This window comes from Anomaloglossus baeobatrachus, chromosome 5 (genome assembly GCF_048569485.1).
Source record: "Anomaloglossus baeobatrachus isolate aAnoBae1 chromosome 5, aAnoBae1.hap1, whole genome shotgun sequence".
NCBI lineage: Eukaryota > Metazoa > Chordata > Amphibia > Anura > Aromobatidae > Anomaloglossus > Anomaloglossus baeobatrachus.
This window is the reverse complement of record NC_134357.1, coordinates 528,456,675-528,479,400: the sequence shown is the minus strand read 5'-3', so window position 1 is coordinate 528,479,400 and position 22,726 is coordinate 528,456,675. Positions and strand designations below refer to the sequence as shown.

Genomic DNA, 22,726 nt, shown 5'->3' with positions numbered 1-22,726 from the left:
ATACAGGTGTATATAGGGGTATAGTGGTGTAGTATAATACAGGTGTATATAGGGGTATAGTGGTGTAGTATAATACAGGTGTATATAGGGGTGTAGTGGTGTAGTATAATACAGGTGTAAGCTTCAAAGTAATATTCAATAGAACATTTCAAAGGGGAAATGCAAAAACCTGGAATTTTAGGAAAGCTGATTTCAACAAATTAAGGGAAGAGCTTAAATGTGTAGATTGGGACAAAGTCATGGTAACTGGGGATACCGAACATAAATGGGGTAAGTTTAAGGATATACTGCTAGAGTTTTGTAAAAAGCTTATACCCTCTGGTAATAAGATGTCCAGGAATAAAAAGAAACCACTATGGATAAATAAGACTGTTCAAAGTATAATAAAACAAAAACAAAGGGTGTTTAAAATCTTAAAGGCTGAGAATACAGAAATAGCATTTCAGGAGTATAAAGATATTATTAGGAAATGCAAAAAAGAAATCAAACAAGCAAAACTAGCTACTGAAACAAAATCGCCAATGACATTAAAATAAATCCCAAAATCTTTTATAAATACAGTAATGCCAAAAGGAAAACAAAGGATAGTATTGGCCCCTTAAAATATAATAACAAGTTAGTTATAGAGGACAAACAAAAGACTGAGATATTAAATAGGCATTTCTCATCTGTGTTCACCAAGGAACATTCAACAAGAGAAAAATCAAAGGTCACCACCCGATATAATTAATTTAACACAAGAAGAAGTACGCCTACGTCTAAAGGCTACTTTACACGCTGCGATATCGGTACCGATATCGCTAGCGTGGGTACCCGCCCCCATCTGTTGTGCCCTTGCCGCACAACATCGCCCAGACATGTCACACATACTTACCTGCCCGGCGACGTCGCTGTGACCGGCGACCCGCCTCCTTTCTAAGGGGGCGGTTCGTTCAGCGTCACAGCGACGTCACAGCTGCGTCACTGAACCGCCGCCCAATAGAAGCGGAGGGGCGGAGATGAGCGGGACGAACATCCCACCCACCTCCTTCCTTCCGCATAGCGGCCGGGAGGCAGGTAAGGAGAGCTTCCTCGTTCCTGCGGCGTCACACGGAGCGATGTGTGCTGCCGCAGGAACGAGGAACAACCTCGTTACTGCTGCAGTAACGATTTTTGAGAATGGACCCCCATGTCACCGATGAGCGATTTTGCACGTTTTTGCAACGATGCAAAATCGCTCATAGGTGTCACACGCAACGGCATCGCTAATGCGGCCGGATGTGCGTCACCAATTCCGTGACCCCAACGAGTTCGCATTAGCGATGTCGTAGCGTGTAAAGCTCTCTTTAGTAAACTAAACATTGACAAATCCCCAGGGCCAGATGGCATTCATCGACGAATATTGAGGGAATTGAGCTCCATTATCGACAGACCGCTGTATCTCATCTTTTTAGACTCGCTTGTAACAGGGTTGGTGCCTCAGGATTGGAGGATTGCTGATGTGGTACCGATATTTAAGAAAGGTAAGAGGGTAGATCCAGGCAACTACCGTCCAGTAAGTCTGACATCAGTAGTTTGCAAAGTTTTTGAGGGCATTTTAAGGGATGACATGCAAAAATATATTGCAGAAAATAATATAATAACTGACAAAGAGCATGGATTCATGAACGATAAGTCGTGTCTAACCAACCTGTTGGGGTTCTATGAGGAGGTAAGTGCAAACCTGGATATTGGTAATGCAGCTGATGTGATTTATTTGGACTTTGCAAAAGCATTTGATACTGTACCACATAATAGCCTTATACTAAAACTCCAGAAGCAAGGACTAGGGGAAACTATATGCAACTGGGTAAGGAATTGGCTAAAAGATAGGAAACAAAAAGTAGTCATAAATGGTACATTCTCTAAATGGGCTGCAGTCAGCAGTGGGGTGCCGCAGGGATCTGTGCTAGGACCGATTCTTTTTAATCTCTTTATTAACACTAGAACTACTGGACTCGTGACACCTATATAGAAATACATGGTGCAAAGTAGTCAAAATGACTACCTCAGTAGTTCTAGTGTTAATGACCTTGTGGATGAGATTGATAGTAAAGTGTCAGTCTTTGCTGATGACACCAAACTATGTAGGATATTAAAAACTGACCTTGATAGTACAATATACAAAAAGATCTGGATAAGATGTCAGAATGGGCAGATACTTGGCAAATGAGATTTAATGTTGATAAATGTAAAGTAATGCACCTAGGACGGAGTAATCCTATAGCTGCATATACATTAAATGGAAGTAAACTCGGGACTACAGAACAGGAGAAGGACTTGGGTATTCTTATTACAAATAAGCTGAGCAGCAGCACTCAATGTGAAGCAGCAGCTGCTAAAGCAAACAAGATTTTAGGGTGTATAAAAAGAGAGATTAGATCCCGTGATCCCAACGTATTGTTACCCCTCTATAAATCACTTGTAAGGCCATATCTGGAATATGGGAACCAGTTTTGGGCTCCACATTTTAAAAAGGACATTCAGAAGTTAGAGGCAGGCAGTTCAAAGGCGGGCAACTAGACTATTAGGCTATGTGCGCACTAGAAATGTGAAGTTTCTCAAGAAAATTTCTTGAGAAACTTCTGCCAGTGAAAGATTTCCGGACCTGCGGAAAAAATCCGCACCAAATCCGCATGCGGTTTTGCCGCGGATTTGCCGCGGATTTGCCGCGGATTTACCGCGGATTTACCGCAGGTTTGTCCCTGCAATAAATAATAAAGATAATCGATAGACAGATAATGGATAGAGGGAAAGATGGATAGATGAATAGATAGATAGATAGAGGGATAGATAGATAGATGAATAGATGAATAGATAGATAGATAGAGGGATAGATGGATAGATAGATAGAGGGATAGATGGATAGATAGAGGGATAGATAGATAGATAGAGAGATAGATAGATAGAGTGCTAGATAGATAGATGAGAAAAACCTATATAATGTTCCACCTCCCTGCATTTTCTAAGCTGGCACCCTTTAGTGACTTTCATGTGGCACTAAAGGGTGCTTAGCCTTGTATTTAGCCATAAAATAAATAAATAATTAAAAAAAAACGACGTGAGGTCCCCCCATTTTTTGTAGCCAGCTAGGGTAAAGCAGACGGCTGCAGCCTGCAGACCACCGCTGGCAGCTTCACCTTGGCTGATAATCCAAAACAGTGGGCACCCCACGCTGTTATTTTAAATTATATAAATAATTTAAAACAAAAAACGTGCGGTCCCCCCCATATTGGATCACCAGCCAAGGTAAAGCGGACAGCTGGGGTCTGGTATTCTCAGACTAGGGAGGTCCACTGTTATTGGACACTCCCCAGCCTAAAAATAGCAGGCCGCAGCCGCCCCAGAAGTGGCGCATCCATTAGACGTGCCAATCCTGGCGCTTTGCCCCAGCTCATCCCGCGCCCTGGTGCGTTGGCAAACGGGGTAATATATGGGGTTGATGCCAGATGTGTAATGTCACCTGGCATCAAGCCCTGGGGTTGGTGAGGTCAGGCGTTTATCAGATACCCGACATCACCAACCCAGTCAGTAATAATTAAAAAATAGACAACAAAAAAAGTTTTATTTGAAAAAACACTCCCCACATAGCCTCTTTAACCAATTTATTGAAAAGAACAATCAATCCACGTCCGGCGTAATCCAATAAGGAAGGGGGGTCCCACGGCGATCCATACAATAGTCGCTGTCCCAGTCAATGAAGAACAGAATGTTCCCCATTGGCTGGGAGAGCAATGCAGTGACCTGAGCTAACATCAATAGGTCAGCTCAGGTCACTGCAGGGGATGACGAGCGCTGCCATCAGGAGCATAGATGAGATCATTACCTTCTGTGATCATCTCCTGTACTGCTGATGTCAGCGCTGTCACTGACTTCTATGCCCGCCGCGTTGTCAGAAGTATCGCGAGAGCCCGTGACGTCACCGCTAATGACAGTCTCGGGCCGCTCGCGAGACGGGCATAGACAGCAGTGACAGCGCTGACGTCAGGAGGCAGGAGATCGTCACAGCAGGTAATGATCTCACCTCCTGACAGCAGCGATCGTCATCCCCGCGGCTCCCAGCACTGCAGGATGTCAGTGTCTGCCTGCGCTGCCGCGTGACAGGCTGCTGACACTGCGGGCAGACACTGACACCCTGCAGTGCAGTGTCAGTGTCTGCCTGTGTCAGTGTCTGCCTGCGCTGCCGCGTGACAGGCTGCTGACACTGCGGGCAGACACTGACACCCTGCAGTGCAGTGTCAGTGTCTGCCTGTGTCAGTGTCTGCCTGCGCTGCAGCGTGACAAGCTGCCGATACTGCGGGCAGACACTGACACCCTGCAGTGCAGGCAGCCGCGAGGCCGGAGCAGGACACAGACTGCACAGACACCTGGAGGTCGCACGGAAGTGCTTCTGTGCGGCGTCCAGGGAGTGTGACGTCTGTGTTTACTCTGCTCCGCTTCCTCTTCCTGGCATAATGACATCGCTTCCTGCAAAACCGCAGGCAGCGATGAGCATTCCCGCAGGTAATTCGCGGCTATTCCGGTGGTATACCGCACATCATTGCTACCTGCGGAATACCCCCGGAATACCGCAGGTACCTGCGGAAATTAATGGACATGCACATTTTCTCAAGAAAGTTTCTCGAGAAAATTTTCTCAAGAAATTTTCTTGAGAAAAATCCGCACAGTGCGCACAGCTTTTTTTTTTCTCATTGAATTTCATGGGAAATGTCTGCACAAAGATTGCAGACATTTCTCAAGAAATTTCCGGGGCAAATCCGCGGGTAAATCCGCAGGTAAAAAGCTCTAGTGCGCACATAGCCTTACAAGGAATGGAAGGCCTTCCATATGATGAGAGGTTGAAAAAGTTAGATATGTTTAGCTTAGAAAAAAGACGTCTCAGAGGAGATCTCATTTATATGTATAAATACATGTGTGGTCAATATAAAGGACTGGCACATGACTTATTTCTTCCAAAGACAATACTAAGGACCAGGGGGCACTCACTGCGAGTGGAAGAAAAGCGATTCCGGCAGCTAAATAGGAAAGGGTTCTTTACAGTTAGAGCAGTCAGACTGTGGAATGCCCTACCACAAGAGGTAGTAATGGCAGACACTATAACAGCTTTTAAAAAAGGGCTGGATTATTTCCTCAATACACACAGCATTGTTGGTTATAAATGACTTAGTGACCAAATGTTGAACTGGTGGAGGAAGGTTGAACTAGATGGACCTAGGTCTTTTTTCAACCTAAGTAACTATGTAACTACTATGTAACTATATAGGGGTGTAGTGGTGTAGTATAATACAGGTGTATATAGGGGTGTAGTGGTGTAGTATAATACAGGTGTATATAGGGGTGTACTGGTGTAGTATAATACAGGTGTATATAGGGGTGTAGTATAATATAGGGGTGTACTGGTGTAGTATAATACAGGTGTATATAGGGGTGTAGTATAATATAGGTGTATATAGGGGTGTACTGGTGTAGTATAATACAGGTGTATATAGGGGTGTACTGGTGTAGTATAATACAGGTGTATATAGGGGTGTAGTGGTGTAGTATAATACAGGTGTATATAGGGGTGTACTGGTGTAGTATAATACAGGTGTATATAGGGGTGTAGTATAATATAGGGGTGTACTGGTGTAGTATAATACAGGTGTATATAGGGGTGTAGTATAATATAGGTGTATATAGGGGTGTACTGGTGTAGTATAATACAGGTGTATATAGGGGTGTACTGGTGTAGTATAATACAGGTGTATATAGGGGTGTAGTGGTGTAGTATAATACAGGTGTATATAGGGGTGTACTGGTGTAGTATAATACAGGTGTATATAGGGGTGTAGTATAATATAGGTGTATATAGGGGTGTACTGGTGTAGTATAATACAGGTGTATATAGGGGTGTAGTATAATATAGGTGTATATAGGGGTGTACTGGTGTAGTATAATACAGGTGTATATAGGGGTGTACTGGTGTAGTATAATACAGGTGTATATAGGGGTGTAGTGGTGTAGTATAATACAGGTGTATATAGGGGTGTACTGGTGTAGTATAATACAGGTGTATATAGGGGTTTACTGGTGTAGTATAATACAGGCGTATATAGGGGTGTACTGGTGTAGTATAATACAGGTGTATATAGGGGTGTAGTATAATACAGGTGTGTGTAGGGGTGTGGTATAATACAGGTGTATATAGGGGTGTACTGGTGTAGTATAATACAGGTGTATATAGGGGGGTACTGGTGTAGTATAATACAGGTGTAGTATATAGTGGTGTAGTATAATACAGGTGTATATAGGGGTGTAGTATAATACAGGTGTATATAGGGGTGTAGTGGTGTATAATACAGGTGTATATAGGGGTGTAGTGGTGTAGTATAATACAGGTGTATATAGGGGTGTAGTATAATACAGGTGTATATAGGGGTGTAGTGGTGTAGTATAATACAGGTGTATATAGGGGTGTAGTGGTGTAGTATAATACAGGTGTATATAGGGGTGTAGTATAATACAGGTGTATATAGGGGTGTAGCATAATACAGGTGTATATAGGGGTGTAGTGGTGTAGTATAATACAGGTGTATATAGGGGTGTACTGGTGTAGTATAATACAGGTGTATATAGGGGTTTACTGGTGTAGTATAATACAGGCGTATATAGGGGTGTACTGGTGTAGTATAATACAGGTGTATATAGGGGTGTGGTATAATACAGGTGTATATAGGGGTGTACTGGTGTAGTATAATACAGGTGTATATAGGGGGGTACTGGTGTAGTATAATACAGGTGTAGTATATAGTGGTGTAGTATAATACAGGTGTATATAGGGGTGTAGTATAATACAGGTGTATATAGGGGTGTAGTGGTGTATAATACAGGTGTATATAGGGGTGTAGTGGTGTAGTATAATACAGGTGTATATAGGGGTGTAGTATAATACAGGTGTATATAGGGGTGTAGTGGTGTAGTATAATACAGGTGTATATAGGGGTGTAGTGGTGTAGTATAATACAGATGTATATAGGGGTGTAGTATAATACAGGTGTATATAGGGGTGTAGCATAATACAGGTGTATATAGGGGTGTAGTGGTGTAGTATAATACAGGTGTATATAAGGGTGTAGTATAATACCGGTGTAGTATATACGAGTGTAGTATAATACAGGTGTATATAGGGGTGTAGTGGTGTAGTATAATACAAGTGTAATATATAGGGGTGTAGTGCTGCAGTTTATTACAGGTGTAGTATATAGTGATGTATATTACAGGTGTATATAGAGGTGTAGTGATGTAGTATATAATGGTATAGTATATAGAGGTGTAGTTTATTACAGGTGTAGTGTATAGGGATGTATATTACAGGTGTAGTATGTGGCGGGTGTAGTGATGTAGTATATGGGTATTGTGTGTGTATGTATGTATACAGTGTGTGTATGTGTATATATATTATATACACACGCAGTATATATATGTGTGTTCGTATGTATATGTATGTATGTATGTATGTATGTAGAACCGAGTTAATTATATTAGTCCGGCCCTCTAAAACCATCCCAATTTCTCATGCGGCCCCATGGGAAAATTAATTGCCCACCCCTGGATTATAGGGTCATGCCTTCTGATTGAGCACTCCTGCTCTTCAGACTTAGACCATGTGCATTCGTTATTAGCAGGTTCCTGTCCGCCCATAAATAAGAGGGTTTTTTTAACCCAAAGAGAGGCATTAGTTTGATAGGGACCCAACAATAAGAGGTCACCTTGGCGTTGGCTGGTGGGCTCACATAAAACTGGCCATTTTTATGTGCGAAGTATCTAAATTTTTACATGTCAGATCACATGGTCTACCACAGCCAATGAGGGAAGGGGGGAGCATTCACAGCCAGTATAAAAGTTGAGGGCCAGACAAGGAACACATTTTTTGTCTTGTACATTGTAGAGCTAGGAGGTCAGAGTGTACATCTTATTTCACATAAGAATAGAAAAAGCCTTATCTGTGCTGTACTACTGTTGTGTGCTCGAGGTCATTGAAAATGGGAGTGAAAGTGAAAGACTGTGAATAATACTCCAAATGTTAATGTGATATATAGGGAAGTACTGAAGCATATAGTTAGTCTTTGTGATTGAATAGATTGATATTAATAATAAGCATAATTTTTTTTTCTACAGTGGCAATATTCTGCAGCACTTTACAATTCGGAGGGTACTTGTACAGATACAGAGTGCTACTGAGTGTGTTGAAGAGAGAACTGTTATGGTCAGGAGACCGCAAAAAGATCTGACAAAAATCCCATTAAAAGGTTGATGATAATGCACAAAGAGTAGTTGGAAACTTAGCTGGATGCAATCCCCTGACTATACAAACACAGCTAGACGTAGCAGTGGAGCGTTCCTAACCAACCTAGATGCCTCGTCACCGCCGGAGAAGTAGCTAACCTCAAAGATGAAATGAGAAATCCTGACTTGCCTTGGAAGAGCCCCAAAGGAAAAATAAAAAGCCCCTAACATATAATGATGGTGATGTAAGAAAAAACAAACACCCAAATGGTTAAAATAGAAGAAGCAAAGTGGGGCCCTGCTAGCTAGATACAAAATTCTAGGATAGATTACTGGTTGCAGCCAGCAAAAACCCTGAAAAAATACCAACACCTTATAATATGAAAAATCCCTTAAAGATCACACGATCTTCCTCCCACTATTTTAGGAACTCTTGTGCAAATACATTTAAATGTAAATGAAATAGAAAAGATCATAACGACAAAAAAACATGAGATACAAAAATACAAATCCTGATCAGACAGGGAGTAACAACTCCCTTTCTTGCTGGGAATAAATCACCCTCCCAAAATAGTACAGGAAAAGCACTCATTCACCAGCAAGAAACAAAAGATAATATTCACAAACACAGGTTTAGGAAAAGGCATAAATAAAGCAGAAATCCCTTCAGTGCAAATTCAGCCCCAACCAAGCCCAGACCAAGAGGGCAAAATACTTATCAGGCATTGCTGCAGACTCAGTATAACATGGGAACAGAACTGATATAAAGGAATGAAAAAACGCTGTTGAAAGCATTCCTGGAAATTAAAAAAAAAAAGGCTCAAAGGTAAAACAAAAACCTAAAGAGACAGGCAAAAGCCCAAAGGCTAGAGGACAAGGATTCCGGACATGTTTCCATGAGGCAAAAACAATTATCACCGGCAAAGGTTAGACAGAGATAGCTTTCCTTTATACCCCCAGGCTAGACTCAATAGGCTACCTGAAATAGCAATCATGCTCTACACCTGTCTGAGTGACAGATGCAGAATCAGAGTCTTTATCAGCACACTTGAAACTCTTGATACTGGTAATTAACTGGATTGTCTGTGGTAGTGCATCACAGAAAACTGGTGCAGCATTAGAGAAGTCCTGGAGACGGAAGTGAGAGATACGGATAATAGAGTATGTTAGTATTAGTTTATTAGCAGAACAAAGAAGAGGATGGGTAGGGTGGTAGACAGGGATGAGGGAGGAGATGTAGAGCACTGCAGAACTGTGTATAACCTTGTGTGTTAGAGTGATAGGTTTACATTGGATTCTGTAGCGACTTCGCAACTACTGCAATGACCGACACACGGTGGTGACATCAGTGTAGCAGTTGAATAGAAGTATTATCCTGGCTGCTGAACGTCATATGGATTAGAGATGGGAAAGTTCAGTAAGAGGGAGACTGTTTAGTAGATAGTTGCAGTAGTTGAGGCAAGAATGAATCAGAGCAAGAGTAGAGCTGTGTGCGCACGTTGCGAAATTTCATGCGCTTACCTTGCATATTGCACTGCAGCGTAAGCGATGTGTCCTGCGTCCCCAGCACAAGCTATGAAGATTGTGCATAATCCATCCACACCTTGCGTTTGAGAGCGCAGAGATTTGCATGCTGAAATTTTGATCCAAATCGCTGCGCTCAAAAAAAACATGTCACTTATTTCGTGCGCTTTGGATGCTGCTCCCACTCTGTCTATGGGAGAGGCAGCATCCAGAGCGCATGAAATCGGCATCTATTCTGCAGACACATTGCATCCATTACGCAGTGTTTCTGCAGCGATTTGAAGCGCACATGCCAAACCACTGCAGAATATTTGTCACGGCAGTACGCAACGTGCGCACATACCCTAAGTGTTTTTTTCAGTAAAAGGTAAGAAAAGGTCGAATTCCAGAGATGTTTTTGAGGTGCAGGTGACAGAAGTGAGCAAGTGATGGGATACAGGGAGTGAATGAGAGATCTGAATGAAATATGACCTCAATACAGCGGACATTCTGCTTGAGAGTTACAGTTGAACTACACACAGAAATGTCACTTTCAAGTTTCGGTAGGTTAGTAAAAGGGAGGAAACACAAGGAGTATAGTTTTTCACAGACTCAGTTTTAACACTAGAAGTCCCAGAGAGGGGTCATTTAACATTTCTACCTTTGGAACCCAGGGAGCTCGAAATTTCTGGGACTTCTAGTGTTAAGGAAGGGATTGATGTTAGAGACAGACAATCACTGGTAGTTTGTATTAAATTGGGGGGTGATGTCATAAGAGGTATGTAATTGGGTGTCATAAACATGCTAATTCATACCAAATATACTAATGGTTTGTCCAATAGAGCAGTGTATAGAAAAGAAGAGGGGGCCTAGGACTGAATCCTTAGGAACCTCGATAGTAAGGGGAAAAGGAGAGGAAGAAGAGCTGCAAACAGATACAGGAGCAAACAGAGAAGTAGGAGGAGAACCAAGAGAAAATGTTGTCATTGAAGCCAATAGAGTAGAACATAGTGAGGAGGAGCTGGTGATCCTGGTAATCCATGGACGTCCCCGTCGCTCATTCTATCCTGCGAGCATTGCGGCAGGCTTCTCTTCCGGGTTCTCCTTGTCAGTTTCAGACGCGCACTGCGCATGTGCAGTGCGCGTCTGAAGCCGGCGATTGAACACCCGGAAAAGAAGCCTGCTGCAATGTGCGCAGGATACAATGAGCGACGGGGACATCGCTCCATGGTATCACGCCCACAGGGGCGTGATACCACGGAAATATGCAGACGTCCATAGGGCAAGGCGCCGCCCCTGTGACTACATTCCCTGCTATTTACATACGAAATATGAAGCTAATAAAACATTTTTTATTACTTTCATATTATACAATTTTACAGCACAGGGATGGGTAGGGAGGTGTAATTAGGGCACACATGCATCTGCTGATAGGTCAGAACGCATATTCTAGGTGACAGGTTCCCTTTAAAAACATTAGTTATATAGTGACAGCAAGGGTGAGGGACTCCGTGAGAGGGAGTAGAATCAGTGTTGTAGGTAGTGGGGCGAGAAGAAGCGAGGAGCTTGGTAGCCTCTTCTTGCAGCACCTTAATCACAGCCCTTTTTTTATTCTTCAAACACTGCAGTAGTTTGGGAAATAGGGTTACTTATAGGGTTTCTGCTATTCTGGCACCTCAGGGATTCTGCCAATGTGACATAGCAGCTGCAAAGCATTCTAGGAAAATCCGCACTCCAATATGGGGTATTTTCTCTTCTGATCATTGCACTATGCCTGAAAAGTAGTTTCTGACTAAATATTGGGTATTGTCGAATTATTAATCTTTTTTCTCCTATTGGCCTTTTTGAAAATTAAAAACTTGGGCTAAAGCAACATTTTAGTGGAAAAAAAAAAATAATTTTTTGCCCTATACTATAAAATTATGTGAATCAGCCATGGGTTTCAAATGCTTAGTACACCTCTAGATTAATTCCTTGAGGGCTTTAGTTTCTCAAATGTTGCCGCTTGTAGGGGGTTTCTCTTTTTTTGGCACCTTAGGAGCTCTTCTAGTTTGATATGATTCTATGAACTTAAACATTCTCACACATGGGTAATGGAGAAAGGGAAGACCCACTACAGGTAGACGCCACAAGACTAGAAAGACCCAAGCCGCACAACTCAAAACACCACCTCGAACCTGACTCCCTAAAAGGCCATTGAGGGGTTTCTCGTACCCCCTGAAGCACCAGAGGAGAGCCGGCAACAAACTGCAAACAAGGGGAGAGCAATATGTGCAGAAAGATACAAAAACCCCATTTGAGAAAACTGAAACACATTCTTATAAGGTAGAGAGAGAAAGCTAAAAAGAGCTACAAATAAGCAGATCAAGTAAAACCTTCCAGAAACCTAAAATAGGTAAGAGGAAGAAAAACAAACTGACTCACTGCAGAAATTAAATAATTTATTAAATCCCTAAGTGGAAGGGCTGGAACTCTAGTCCTAAACACAAGTTGACCAAGAGGTATTCACAGCAAGGAAGTGCAGTGAAATGTAAATGTAGAAACCCCAACCCAGAATGTAATAGGTCAGACCAAAATGGGAAAATAAAAAACACCTAAAGAGGAGCGAATCAAGAAGAGAAAACAAAGACATTTGGAACCATCATCATTTGGACAGGGAATAAAAGGCAATAGCCCAGCAGACAGAGGAACTTACCATACAGCAACAGGTCACCGAATTAATTTCACAAACCGATCCATACGCACTGACACAGACCTGCAACCAACCAAAATCACTTAGCACCTCCAAGAAACATGTGCACTCATTTTTTCTTCTATCCAATCCACACTGTTGCTTAGAGATCTTCTCCAACAAGGAGAGGGTAGCGCCAGGTCCGCGGTATGACTTTACTCTAGTAGATGTGGCCATGTCTGCTATAATTTGATACGGTCAGGCCAACATAAGGTATGGTGCTAAACACAGTGCTATAGTGTTTTCCTATATAGCTGCTAGTGGATTGGCCCAGGTGGCATATTCTCCTCTGCTCCTTGGCCAAGTCTACCCTGGCTCATGGTACCTGCATGACCCATGTCCTAAATTTAACTGTGCAACATTTCTTTCACAAATATCCTAGCTTGAGGAAGGTGGTGGCTATGGACATGAGAGTGTCAGCTCATTTCAAGCAATGTTATGTGGCAAAGCATGCCCACCTGGCTAGAAAGTAGGGCGTTTCCATTTTCATTTTAGCTGCCCATAACTTGTAGTTTTTTTTTAAACTGGATAGAGGCGTATTAAAATAGGGTCCTGGCTAAGAGATACGCCTTGTCTTTGGCTGTCGGGCTCACATGAATTGGTTAATTTAAAAGCCAAGCATCTCATTTTTTAAACATAGTTTCAATAGTAGTAATGCAGTACCAAAACTGCTATAGTTAATGTTTGCATTTTTCAGAGTGCGGCTGTATACTTTAGTAATTGAACGTTTCTACCTGGGTATCCCTCCCTGCACCCACGACCCAAAGATTCTGGTCTCAGAACCCTTGCTAAGGAGGCAGGTCACCGCTTTCACTGGTGACCAGGTCCTGGCTGCCCCTGCTGCGGACCTTTCCTGCACCTGGCCTCTCCTGGTGGCGGTGCACACAGCAATGTCTGCTGGATGGGTGTACGCTGGTGGGGCACAACTGGTGCAACTATGTACAATGACACAAGTTTGTGTTGGCTGCTGCCAGTCCTGCAGCCTGGGTCCATTTTTTATATAAAAAACATTTCAAAACTGGTAACTTGGCAATCTGGAACAGTCCATTTGCAAAATATTCAAAAAGGGCAGGTTTAAGCAACATTTACTGGAACAGTCAACAGTAACAAACTAGTAGCATATAAGGTTTTAGCTACCAGGGTGCTGGGTAGGGGCCATCAGGTTCACTTGGCCTCCCGGGATCATCACTGAGATTCTGTGTGCACTGGTCTCGTGCACTGGCACTGCCTCCTTGTGGCAGCTGAGGGACTGGTGCTGAAGTGGATGCACAGTACCTGGGGATGGTTGTCATAACTGGCGGCGGCCTCCTCCGTGGCTCCCGATAACGTGGTAGCCTGGGCGATCATCACTGGAACAGATGGTGCTTGCTCCTTCTCCAGTGGAGAAGGTGATGCGACCGCTTCTGGTCTGGCAGGGGATGCTGGCAACACTGTGACCTTCTCCAGTGGAGAAGGTGATGCGACCACTTCTGGTCTCTTCGGCGGTGACACGGCCTGGTCGAGGACGGATCCCGGTAGCTGGATTGGTGCAGCCTGGTTAAGTGGCGCATCTCTCTCTTGGGCCCGAATGGCTGCCACCACCTCCAACATCTCCGCCTTCCACTCCTCGACTCGCTGCAAGTGTTCCGCCTGCAGAGTCCAGCACAGCGGCTGGACCTCTGCCTCTAGCCTTTCCGCGGTCCAGGTCCCTGGTTGAACTGGGACACTGGCACGATCCCCTGGAGCAGACATGTTGTCAGTAACAGTCCTGGAGGCATTCTGGTGCAGGGCCTCCAGGCCCCCTGCTTCCGGTTTTGTTTTACATTCCAGATACTCCCAGGGGGCAGGGCTTTTCTTTTCGCACCTTTTGGTCTGCTGTGACGCAGTTATTTTTCACAACAAAATGGCATCAGTTTTTCAAACAATAAAGTTCAGTCCATATAATACAACTTTTAAGGCACACGTCACCCGGTTTGACCGGGTCCAGTTCAATCCTCTTCGTGACGCCAGGAAAAAGGGTTGTAGCACCCAAGGATATGGGGTACTCGGTTCCGGGCAGTGTCTCTATTGGGAATGTCACGATGGTGGTCGTTACCCAGTTCCGTGCCCTGGGCCCTTTTTGTAATGGGGATATTTACAGGGGATTTGTGAATAAAGTTATTTGTGACGCCACTTGCGGTGTTGCGGCTAAGTGTAGGGAGCCGCCACTCCAGTGTCTCTACTTGGGCTGATGGTATAGCAGCTAGTATGGTAGTCCCTCCGCAAGTAGGGTATTGCCCCAGCAGGTGTATGGTACAGTGGACGTCGGAAGAAGGAGTCCAGACAGGTATTCAGTGCAACTGGTTTTACTCACTGTTCCTTGAGGTGTTATCTGGTTGCCTGAGGTCGGCTGGTTTCGCCTCCAGGTCCCCTTCGTACCAGTGTCAGTCTGGTTCTCTGGTACCTTCTTCCCCTGCACATGTCTCTGGTAAGTGGGTCCCCGTGGTATAGAACACTGAGGGTCCCCGGTTTGTGGTTTGTCCACCTCTGTCCGCCTGATGGTAGCGTGAACCCTGTGGGGCGGGAGGCTCTGGTCCTGTCCCCGGCTCTCTCTTTGCTACTGAGTCTTCGGATTCTTTAGGGTCAGCAAGGTCCTTGATGGTCCCCTTTGCTGTGCAAGTGTTAACAGGTCAGCTTATAGCTCTTTCCTGTTCTAGGGTCCTGTACCCCGTCGGTGTGTAGTTTCGGGAGTACTCCACCACACTTCACCAGAAAACACCTCTCCTGGGTACCAGGTTACCGTTAACCCAAGTCAGGGTGTCACTTCACTTCCACCTTTACACTTCCACAGTCACTACTCAACAGTCACACACGTTCTGTCTTAGTTAGACTGACTACTGACTTCCTGTGTCCTGACTACTCTCCACAGTCTGCCCCTCCCACCTGGTCCACTAGTGGACTAGAGTGGCTCCACCTCTAGGCGACCATCCATGGTCCCACCCTAGCTAAGTACCATTGTATGGGGGATTGTTGGGGAAAATTGGGATTACCTGGGTTTTTGGTGGCACCGGCACTGGGGTTCTGGGTACCTAAAAGGGTAGGCCGTGCATCTTGGTGGGGATGCAAAACCTTGTAGCACCCTGATGGCTTCAGGGGCGCTACATTAACCTGAGTGCACAGACAAATTATTATTAAATTACCTTTTATTTATTGTGAAAAGTGATATACAGAATGAAAACAGGTACAATAATCATAAATATTACAAGTGTGACAAACTACCACTAGGTGTCACCAGATGTAACTAGTGACAGGGAAGTGAAACAAACCAGAGGTCAGGAGCCAGAAGGTCACATATAGAACACAGGGATGAAGCAAGTCGAGGTCAGAAGCCGGGAAGTCACGTAAGGTACACTGGAGGGAAGCGGAGCCGAGGTCAGGCTACAAGCCAGAGGTTAGAAGCCAGGAAGTCACATAAGGTACACTGGGGAAAAGGGGAGCCGAGGTCAGGGTACAAGCCGGAGGTCAGGAGTCGGGGAACGTCAGAGTCAGGGACATGGAAGGAGAAGAGTAACAACAGGTCCGGGGTAGGAGGACAAGACAAAGCACAAGCGGGAGCCAGAGCACTTATTGCACACAGGAACTACAACCGGCGGAGTTCTGGGTGAGGTAGCTCCCTAATGAAGCTGAGTAATCACCCGGAATGAGGCTCCTGGAGAGAGGCCCCTCCCAACACCAGTGCAGGAACCGAGGAAGGGAAACCTCCCATCCACCAGCGCAAAATACCAAACAGAATCATAGAATGGTAGAGTTGGAATGGACCTCCTGGGTCATCTAGTCCAACCCCCTGCTCAAAGCAGGATTCACTAAATCATCCCTGACAGATGTCCATCCAACCTCTGTTTAAAGACTTCCATTGAAGGAGAACTCACCACCTCTTGTGGCAGCCTGTTCCACTCGTTGATCACCCTCACTGTTAAAAAGTTTTTTCTAATATCTAATCTGTGTCTCCTCCCCATCAGTTTCATCCCCTTGCTTCTAGTCTTTCCTTGGAAAAATGAGAATAAAACTGATCCCTCTACACAGTGTGACAGCCTTTAAGATATTTGTAGACAGTTATAAGGTCTCCTCTGTCTAATAGGTGACCAGTCACCATTATGGTCACTCTTCTCTGAACTTGCTCCAGATTGTTGATGTCTTTTTTAAAATGTGGTGCCCAGAACTGGACACAATATTCCAGATGAGGGCTGACCAAAGAGGAGTAAAGGGGGATAATGACTTCACATGATCTAGAATGTATGCTTCTGTTAATACATCCTAAAATGGTGTTTGCCTTTTTTTCTGCTGCATCACACTGTTGACTCATGTTTAGTCTGTGATCTATTAGTATACCTAAGTCTTTTTCACACATGCTGTTGGATAGCTCTATTCCTCCCATGCTGTATATGCTCTTTTCATAATTCTTGCCAAGAACAGCATTTCTCGTGTGTTAAAAACCATTCTATTAGTTGCTGCCCATTGTTCCAACTTGTTTAATTCTCTCTCTATTTTCTAGTATTAGTTATTCATCCTAGCTTTGTGTCATCAGCAAATTTAATCAGTTTACCCTTAATTCCTCCATCTAAATCATTGATAAAGATGTTGAACAACACGGGGCCCAGGACAGAGCCCTGTGGTACCCCACTTGAGACAGTCTTCCAACTGGATGTGCAGCCATTTATGACCACTCTTTGACTCCCATCACTAAGCCAGTTACGAATCCATCTAACAGTTGCCTTGTCCATTCCACACTTGGTCATTTTTCAATAAGGATTGTATGAGATACTTTGTCAAATTCTTTGCTGAAGTCAAGTTATACTATATCTACTGCATTTCCCTGATCCACCCAGTCAGTGTTTCTGTCATAGAAGGAAATTAAGTTAGTCTGACATGACTTATTAGTTACAAACCCATGCTGGCTCTGTTTAATAACTTCATTCTCATCCAGGTACTTGCATAAATGTTGTTTAATAATTTGTTCAAACCACTGGCTCTGCTTGAGAGCAGAGCACCACGGATCAGAACCATGACAACAAGACACTGACTGGTAGAGGAGAAAGAACCCTATCCACAATCTACAAGGGATGGGTGAAGATAAACTAGGTGAGGGTAGAGCTGGTTGTGCAGCGGTATAGTAGACTGAGGGCTACTGCAGATTGCAGGGTTGTTGGAAAAGGTAGGTCTTCAGGTTCCTTTTGAAGGTTTCCAGGGTAGGCAAGAGTCTGATATGTTGGGGTAGAGTGTTACAGAGTATGGGGGATAAACTGGAGAAATCTTGTATTGTGAAAAGAGAAGATAAGATAAGAGGTGAGAAGGAAATCTTGTGAGGATCGGACGTTGCGTTCAGTTCACTATCAGGAGTCTAGGTCACAGATGTATGGAAGAGACAAATTGAAGATAGCATTGTATGTCATGGTTAGGGTTTTGAATTAGCGCCTTCGGACAATGAGAAGCTAGTAAAGGGATTGGCAGATAGGAGAGGCCGGGGAATACTGGGGGGACAAGTTGATTAGTCAGGCAGGAGAGTTTAGACTAGATTGGAGGGGTGTAAGAATGCTGGAAGGGAAGTCATAGAGCAGGAAGTTGCAGTATTCGAGGAGGCGGCAGATGATGAGTGCATGCACTAGTGTTTTTGCAGATTCTTGATTAAAGGGAACCTGTCACCAGCTTTTTCATGTATGAACTAATATCACATCTTACTCAGCCTCTGTAATGGATTCTAAAAAGTTGTGTATTATGTCCTCTCCGCCTTGCATATCCCCCAAAAACCCTTTTGAATTTCTCCCATGCTGTATGCAGATCTGACCGGTCCGGTCCAATGAGCATCATTGCAGCAGCTCCTGTCCCTCCTCTCCGCTGTGCATAGCCATCCTCCAATGTGATTGATGTGGATGACGTGCTCATCCACAAAACCAAATGAAATCTCACGCCTACACAGGCACATTGCAGCTTGCGCAAGCGCACATTTCTCTGCCCTGCTTCGGGCAGAGCATGAAACCTAACTGTACATGTGTCAGAACATGCGTTGGAACTCCTATTCTGCTATTTCTGGTGGCAAGGAATAAAACTAGGGTTCGGGTAAGCAGGAGCGGAAATACGTGTTCAACGCATGCACAGTTAGGCTTGTCTTGCGTTTTTCTGCCACAAGGTGCTTTTTCAGGTGACAACAAAAAACTGTACAGTAGTGTGCGCACAAACCCTTAAACAACACAATGTAACTCCAAGTCAATCCGACTTCTATTAAATCAACCTGTCCAGTTATGAAGCAACACCGATTGTGAATCAGTTTTTCCTGCTGTTGTGTAAATTATAGAAATGATAAGCAATTAGCAAGACACCCCCTATAAAGGAGTGGTTCTGTAGGTGGTGACCGCAGACCATTTCTCTGTTCTCACTCTTTTTGGCTGTTGTTTTGGCCCATTTTAGAATTTTGTCATTGCTCTGACTCTTAAGGGTGCTTTACACGCTGCGACATCGCTAGCGATCTCGTTAGCAATGTAACACCAGATCGCACATACGATTTGCAGAGATCGCACATGTGACCGCCGTTACAAAACATGACCTATGTGCGATCTCGGCAAATCTTATCTGCGATCTGGCGTCTCAAATCGCTAACGAGATCGCTAGCGATGTCGCAGCGTGTAAAGCACCCTTAACAGGTAGCATGAGGCGGTGTCTACAACCCACAGCGCAGCTAATCTAGGATAGCACATCAATTAGAGTTATGGCAAGGTTTGCTGTGTCTGTTAGCACAGTGTGCAGAGCATGGAGCAGATACCAGGAGATGTGGAGGGGACCATAGGAGGAAAACAACCCAGCACAGTACTGCTATTTCCTCCTTTGCGCAAGAAGTAACAGGAGGAGCAGTGCCAGAGCTCTGCAAAAGGATGTCCATAAGGCCACTAATATCCACGTATCTGCTCAAACTGTGAGAAAAAGACTCCAGGAGGGTGGTATGAGGGTCGACGTCCACAAGTGAGTGTTTTATTTACAGCCCAACACCATAGCAGGGCGATTGGCATTTGCCAGAGGATACCAAGATTGACAGATTCAACATTGTCACCCTGTGCCATTCACAGATGAGAGCAGGTTCACACTGAGCATGAGACACAGTCTGGAGATGCTGTGGAGAACATTCTGCTGTCTGCATTCTCCAGCATGACCGGTTTGGCAATGGGTCAGTAATGGTGTGGAAAGGCATTTCTTTGGAGAGCCGCACAGCTGTCCATGTGCTAGCCAGAGGTACCCTGACTGCCATTAAATACTAGAATGAGATCCTCAAACCCATTGTGAGAACATATGTAGGTGTAGTAGGCCCGGAGTTCCTTCTGATCCATGACAATGCTGGGATTCATGTGGCTCAAGTGTGTCAGCAGTTCCTTCATGATGAAGGCATTGATGTTATGTACTGGCCTGCCCGTTCCCCAGACCTGAATCAAATAGAGCACATCGGGGACATCATGTTTCATTCCATCCACCAACGCCATGTTGCACCACTGACTGACCAGGAGTTGACTGATGTTTTAATTCAGGTCTGGGAGGAGATCCCTCAGAACAGCGGCTGTCTCATTAGTAGCATGTCCGGGCATTGTAGGGAGATCATAGAGGCATGTGGAGGCCACACACACTACTCGTCCTAATTTACTAGTCTTGAGGCATTTCCACTGAAGTTGGATCAGTCTTTAAATTGATTTTCCACTTTCATTTTAAGTATCATTTCAAATCCAGACCTCCATAGGATAATAATTTTGATTTACATTGATTATTTTTATGTTTTATTGTTCTCATCGCATTCCCCTATGTAATGAAGATTTGCAACTGGAATATTTAATTCATTGAGATATAGGATGTGGTATTTTAGTGTTCCCTTCTTTTTGTTGTCCTGTATAAGAGATAACATTCCTATATATTAAAAAAGACGTGTAACTTTATTTACTCTTCAGGTTATGTGGCGCAGTTTGCTTATCTTGCTATTAGTGATGGGAGGACACCAACTGAAAAAGTCCGGATCCGCGCAGATTCAAAAGTATCCAAGCACTGATCAAAAGTACCCAAGCACTGACCCTGGGACTGGAGTTCTCAGGGAACTCTGGGTAATGATCCAGGTCCGGAAACTTGGGAAATTAAAAAAATAAAGAAAATAAAATGTGAAAGTAGACGCGTTATACTTATCGAGTCTCTCGCGCGACTGTACACTGCTTCCGGCCACTCATACTACTTCCAGGGCCACTCATTATCCTTCATGCATGTGCACTGCTTCCCCCACCCACCAGCAGCTCCCGGTCTCTGCTTGGTTGCAGTCAGATGCGCCCCCACCCTGTGTGACAGCCTGTCTGACTGCTTTCAATCAGAGATGCTGTCTGTTTATCTATATTGGTGCGTTAGTGAGACAGCAGCTCTGGCGGTGGTAAGCTAGCAGCTCTGGCGGTAGTAAGGCGGTGGGGTCATTTGAGACTATAAGCATTTCTGAACAGATAAGTTTTCTAGTTCCATTTGAAGCGTGCAAGTGTAGCAGATAATCTGACGTGTTGAGGCAGCGAATTGCGAAAATATAAAAAACATTTGCATAGGTTCCCCCCATTATGATATGCAGCACAGATAAAGCATAAGGCTACAGGCAGCAGCCTCTAGCTGTGCGCTTAGGGTTAAGTTGAGGTCACTCAGTTCAATGAAGTCACCTGAAGTCAGGTTACCTGCGATCACAAGAAGTCCCATGGAAACCTCAAGCTGTGACCGCAAATAACCTGAATGACGTCACTGCTCATCACCGAGGATCAGTCTCTGCCTGAAGTCCACAGCGGGCGATCATATTCTATGACTGCACGTTGTGCCTTCAGAAGTGTAGCAGAGGTGTAATCGTCGAGGGTGTTGCTTTTGTTTGTTCTTCTTTTTCAAATAAAGGATTTTTTCGATGTTTGTGTTTATTTCTTTTCACTTACAGTTTAGTAATTGGGGGATCTTAGACGCCTCCTATTACTAATCTAGGGATTAGTACTCCAATTGCCACCGCACCAGGGGAATCGGGATGAGCTGGGTAAAGTGCAGGACTATCGCATCTAATAGATGGGATAATAATGGGCGGCTGCAGGCTGTTATTTTTAGGCTTGTGGGGCCCAGTAAGCATAGGTCTCCCCAGCCTGAGAATACCAGCCCCCAGCTGTTTGCTTTATCATGGCTGGGTATCAAAATGAAGAGGGGAGGGGACCGTATACCTCCTTTTTTAAATTCTTAATTTAAATAATTACAAAAAAAGCCGCATGCAGTCCCTCTTATTTTGATACACAGACAAGATAAGCACACGGTTGGGGGCTGAAGCCTATAGCCGTATGCTTTATTTGTACTGAGTATCATAATATTGGGGACCCTACGCCAATTTTATTTTTACACAAATATAGACACATGGACAGCGTCAGACATGCTGTCGCGCAGGGTGGGGGCGCATCTAACTGCAACCAGTGACATGGGGCCTGCCAGTGGGTGGTGGTAGCAGTGCATGCGCATGAAGGATAATGAGCGGCTCCGGAAGTAGCGTTATAGCTGCACAGAGAGTGGTAAGTATAAAGTGCTTGCTCCAATCTCCCTATCCCTTCTACCTCCACCTGTAAGTGCCTGATTCGTGTCCCCATAGATTTATATGGGGACCGACGTCCGGCCAGATATCTGGGATTACTTCCGGGCCCGAACCGGGTATTTTATTAAACCCGCCGATCCTGGGTATTAGCGAGTCCACTCATCATTACTATCTATACTTCTCTGAAATACATGTCTTTTTTTAATATATGGGCATACTATCTCTTATACAGGACACACATATATATATATATATATATATATATATATATATATATTACACTTTATAAACTTCCCTGCTGTATAGGCTCCTTTGTGCTATTATACATTATTCTATATCACTTGTTTGTATTATGATTTTTGTGATTTATTTAATCCTTATAATTATTTTGTATAATTTCGTAGGCCAATATTAAGATTAGTTCGACCGAAACATTAGCGTTGGCCAGTATGCACAGAACCTTTTCAGATGTTATAAATAAAATTACGTTTCACCTTATTGATGTGTCATGGTATCTTTCTAATTGAAATTTGATTACTACTATTGACCAACTACTTTTTTTTTTACTGTCAAGTGCCCACCAAAAATTACTAGATTTAAAACTGCTATAACCCTCACAAAAAATAAAAAAAAGGTTATGCCTT

At 44.0% G+C, this 22,726-nt stretch overlaps 1 protein-coding gene across 1 annotated transcript in view; it reads right to left on the bottom strand.

The window, feature by feature from the left end:
* LOC142312908 (uncharacterized) overlaps positions 1 to 22,726 on the bottom strand; it is a 171,318-nt gene that overhangs the window by 136,996 nt on the left and 11,596 nt on the right.